The sequence below is a fragment of the Mixophyes fleayi genome, chromosome 9 (genome assembly GCF_038048845.1).
Source record: "Mixophyes fleayi isolate aMixFle1 chromosome 9, aMixFle1.hap1, whole genome shotgun sequence".
NCBI lineage: Eukaryota > Metazoa > Chordata > Amphibia > Anura > Limnodynastidae > Mixophyes > Mixophyes fleayi.
Window position 1 is genome coordinate 113181579 of NC_134410.1, and position 5318 is coordinate 113186896.

Here is a 5318-nt window from a genome sequence, read left to right on the forward strand (position 1 = left end):
ACCTGTGCTCATTACCTGATGGCCTGATCTTGAGTCTCATTCCCTGTGAGTCTCTGAAGGTGTCTCCTGTGTTCTACTAGTGTCTTCAGTTTCCTGCTGATTCCTGTTCTACTCATCGCTGGTCTCCATACCCGCTACTGTCTCCTGTGTACTACTAGTGTCTTCAGTTCCTGTGGATTCCCTGTGCTACTCATCGCTGGTTTCCATACCTGCTACAGTCTCCTGTTTCCTGCCTGTGTCCTCAGCTGGACTCTGATTACCGGATCTACTCACCTGTGGTTCCTACACTCGTCTCTGCCGTTCAGCGTCTCTGCAGTCCCTGCATCTTCCTGTGGACAGACTGTTCTACTGAATAGCGATATGCCTATCTGTTATTGACTTTCTACGTTTACTCTGCATATCCGCTGGGACAAGTTTCCACTCTCAGCAGCGGTATCCATACCCGCTATAGACTGTTATTGTTACGCTGCATATCTGTTTGGAATTAACCGTACTACTCAGTCGTTATATGCATAATTGTGATTGACTATCCTTTATTGGCCTGCATATCTGTGCTGAGCAAGTCTCTACCAAGCAGCGCCACATACCGTTATAGACTTTGCTGGATACGCTGCATATCTATTGGGATCAAGTTCCTCTGTGCTCTCAGTGTCTGCATCCTATTATCCTTTGTATGCCTCCACTCATCGACACCTGTACAAATCCTCACCTATTAAGCAGTGGTACAACTTGCTGTACGCAGACCACTGACTTCCCCGCTACCTACCTGCACCTGGACAAGTCTTCTCACCATAAGCAGTGGTACAACTTGCTGTATGCAGACCACTGACTTCCCCACTACCTACCTGCACCTGGACAAGTCTTCTCACCATAGCAGTGGTACAACTTGCTGTACGCAGACCACTGACTTCCCTGCTACCTCTCCGCATCTGCTCACGTCCATCCTGATCTCCGTGTTCAAATCTGCCTTTCCACAATATCAGCTAGTCGCTGACTCATTGACCAAGATTGCTGCAAGTCACTGACTTTCCTATTCTTTATTGGCATTCTCTCTCCATCTGCTGTGACATATGTTCCTCTAGTCACCCCGCTACCAGAGGACCGTTGTGTTAACTTCACCACTCTGGTAAGCCCAGTCATCTGGTGAATTCCTGGGCAAGACTCCTAGTGCCCGTGACACCGGATTATTACTCTTATTTCAACATTGTAAATATCATATTCAAATTCAAGAAGGTGCCAATGGTCTCAAGGGTATGTTTAGTGATAAAGTGTTGGGTAACCTGGCGGAGCAATTGCACATTTAGAATGCACATGATATGAGTCTTCATGGACACGGTGTGTCATGTCTATCATGACAAAGCCATTATCGTATACCTGCCAAGAGTCCCAATTTTCAAGGGCAAGTCCAGATTTCTGGTGGGATGAAAGTGGCGTGAACTATTGCAAAAGGAGTGTGGCCTCACCCAAAGCCAGCATTGCTGCAGCAGATCAGGGGGCTTGATTTGGGCAGGTTGGGGGCATAGCCGAAATTGTCTCAATTACCCAATTGGTATTGTTGGTATGGCCTAGTTGTGAAGCAAACATTCAATCTATAGACACTAAGGGCTAGATTTACTAAGCTGCGGGTTTGAAAAAGTGGGGATGTTGCCTATAGCAACCAATCAGATTCTAGCTTTCATTTATTTAGTACCTTCTACAAAATGATAGCTAGAATCTGATTGGTTGCTATAGGCAACATCCCCACTTTTTCAAACCCGCAGCTTAGTAAATCTAGCCCTAACTGTTTCTTTTGTGCACTGAACACGGCTGGCATAGTTTTCTGTATTAAAAAAAATATATCCAGATAATAATTTACCATTTGCTACACCATGATTTGTACTGGTTCACACAGGCGACTTTTGTAGTAGCTACAGGTTGCAATATCTGAAAACAATAATGTTTTATGGTGTAATTCACATGTAACAACTTGTCCAATAATCAAGTTTGAAGAATCTACAGTGTATTACTTGGAAAACACAGAGATGGATGTAATACTGCTTTTTCTATGGAATTTTCAGCGGGACAGAGCGTGGTGATTTGGTTAGAAATATTAGTGTTACGTAACAAAATGTTTTCATGTAAAAACTGTTGCAACAACTTGTTCTGTTCAGTATTAACAGGACATTGTCATGCAATCGTGTGATATTAATGCTGATCAATTTGCAGCTGTTCCAAATGATACCCGATGAGCAAATCATGAAATCACTAAGGGCCATTTACTAAAAGCAGCATATGTGGATATTAATCACATTTAATTATGCTGAAATATGCTTATTTGTCCAACTTTACCATACATAGGTGTCCACTCACTCCCTGGCTTGAAAATTACCCATTCAGATGCTTTGCGGGAACATTTGCGAGAATTTGGTACCAGATAGGAATGCAGGGGCAAACGCAGGATTTGTAGAGAGGGGTTTGCACACAACGCCGCCAGTGGGTGTGACCAGCATACATGGGGGCGTGGCTATAATTTTAGACCGTGCTTGACTGCTCTCCAACTCTCCCTATCCCCATAATATACATGGACAATGCTGCGTGTACTACTGTTAGGTGCATGTAGCTCTCCCTTTTCAAGCAGAGCTGTGTGAAGCGGGGGCAGGGTCCATCCACCTCAATTATACAGTGCCCCAGGCTTGGAGGGGGGTCTCCAGGCACTAGGAAACCCCCCCCCCCCTCGGTTTGCCTATGTGAATAGGCGCATTGAAAACAGTGAGACAGTCACTGCCCTGCCTACTACCACTTTTGTACCACTTACCTATGTTATTTCTACTTTCACATGTTCCTCCTAAAGTGCTGCCAATTGAAAGTATAGGCGGCTCTCTAATCTCTGCCACCTTGAAAAATATCAGGTGGTTTTGCGGTAGGAAAGAAGCTTTGTAGACACCTTCCAAACTGGGTTTGTCCCCGATGTGCACAATGTCCATCCTGTGACACTCATTTAAATATCTCATCTCACAACAGGAAGGCTCATTTGCATGTGAAAGTAGAGGGAGACCAGTCCATACCTCAAGTTCGACCCCTGTTCTCATCGAAAATTATTGCTTCAGAAGTAAATGTCCTGTGTGTGGGCTCCTTAAAAACCAGTGTTAATAACAGGTACACTTTGCTTGTGTTAGTAGACATGAGCACGTACCTCAGTAGATACAAATGAAAGGGACTAGAAACCGCCTGGTTGCAATAAAAATTTTTGAGATCAGCCAGAAAACAGTGGAGCAGAGGACATCCCTGGCCAAAGAGGTTGTCACATGATTAGATGTCACATGATTAGATGTGGGCATCACGTGATCACCTCACATCCAATAAGGTGAGGGCTTATACAGCTAGGAATGACATCTGCTTCAATCTCTCCCAGTCAATAGCGTTAAATAATATAATGGGTGTAAAACTTAATACTATACATAAGTAGTTCTAAAAACAAAACAAGCAATAAAACTGTGAAAACAGATGAGCTGCATGTGCTTGTATAGTATTTAGGAGAAACCTGCTACTGCGGGATGGGTGGAAATTCATTGATCTTTTTAAGGGAGATGAGGGGGTTTGGCAGTGGCCTAGTGCTTCGGAAAGGGACGTGGCCCCCAACGTGGCACCTATTGGTGGCTGGTGGGGCATTATGGGACTTGTAGTTTCACAACATCTGGAGAGCCACAGATTGGCCACACTTCCACCATGTGTTGGCGACATATACACTTTATAATACATTTTCATTGCTCGTAGTTAATAATATGCAATGCTCTCTTCCACTTCTCTCCTTTTTATTCACCGTTTCCCATCCTTTTTCTGCATATCTACTTATTTCCAGCTCATTAAAATGAACATCACATAACGGCCATGCAACCTGACGAGTGCAAAGTTGTCATTACATATTGGACTATGTTAATGATAACGGATGTACAGGTAGAAAGGCCACTAATGCATCATAGTTTGTAATCTCTCTAGTCGCAGTAAAAACCTGAAGACAAATGTCTGCTGTGGACTAAAGCACCATTGTTCATAAATGCCCCTCCGATATCTGCGGCCCATTCTAATGACCAAAAATGATAGAAAAATGGGTTAGAATGAGTGATGCATTAAATCCATATTTTAGGATTAGAAATTGAATCCAAATACCACTTAATGTATTAAAATGATGTAGGACTCAGAAACCAAGTACTGTCAATATAATGGGACCCAGAAGCCAGGAGGGAGTGTTTGCACGGAGTTCGCAAGTGTCAGCAACACAGAGTCTATCAGTTGCATCTCCCATTGAGGTATTAAACCTTTGTTGTGCTTCCAGGGACAGGAATCATTATGTGCATAGCAATGGAGAGTGCTGAAAATACAGAAGGCACTTGTTAGAACAAGTGTTTATTTAACACATGTATTAATATAGTAATTAAACTTATACCAGTTTAATAGGAAAAGGCATATTAGTGAATCAGCTGGCTAGAAACTTGTCATTCTCTGCTACACATTTCGGATTTAGTCACTTAGGTTGGGAGGTATGGAGAGAATACGGTCTCTGATTGAATGACCACTACTGTCCAATCAGGTGATGTCTTCTCTACACATTTCCACTCAGGGCAGTTTAAATCTCCAATGCAGTGTTCCTGTGGCTAATTTCAGGTGAAATCCCATTGGGATCCTCACTTAAGCGCCACACAGGGGAGAGATAGCTAAACGATAAAGGGTCAAAAGTAATTTTCAACTCAGGACATTGTACCAGCAGATTGCCAGATGTAAGAAAACATACCATAACCTCCTATGGGTGCTTAAAGCTCAATTTAACATTTTATTCTAGCGAGCTATATGCCTATTGCTGCTCTGTTCCCGGGCTGCAAACATGTCTTCATTTAATTTCTTTGCAATTCTTTTCTATTTAGTTTTGTTAGAGCAGAGTAGTGTTTCATGTGCATATTTAATTCACAGTGACCCAAGGCAGTGTGAAAATTCTGCTGCAGGTGCTTAGTACTGTGATTGGTTGGGCAGGACCTACCCCAGTGCACATACACTTATTGAATATATAAGTATGAAAGTGATATGTAGCTGGGGATGTCAGCAAGATTTGTGATAACACTTTCCCCACTCACTCCTATCTGCTGTCAGCCCCGCAGGCTGTGATACCTCTGTGTTACTATTCATCTTTCTGACTTTTTTTTGGATTATGTGCTCTCGGGGGCTTGGTCTGAAGAGAAGCTCCCTGCTAGCACAATATTTCTAACCACTATCATTCGTTGCTCCTTTGACAGTTTGTCCCACCCAGTGAGCTATTCCCGTTTCCCAGCTCTCCCCCCGCTCTCTCA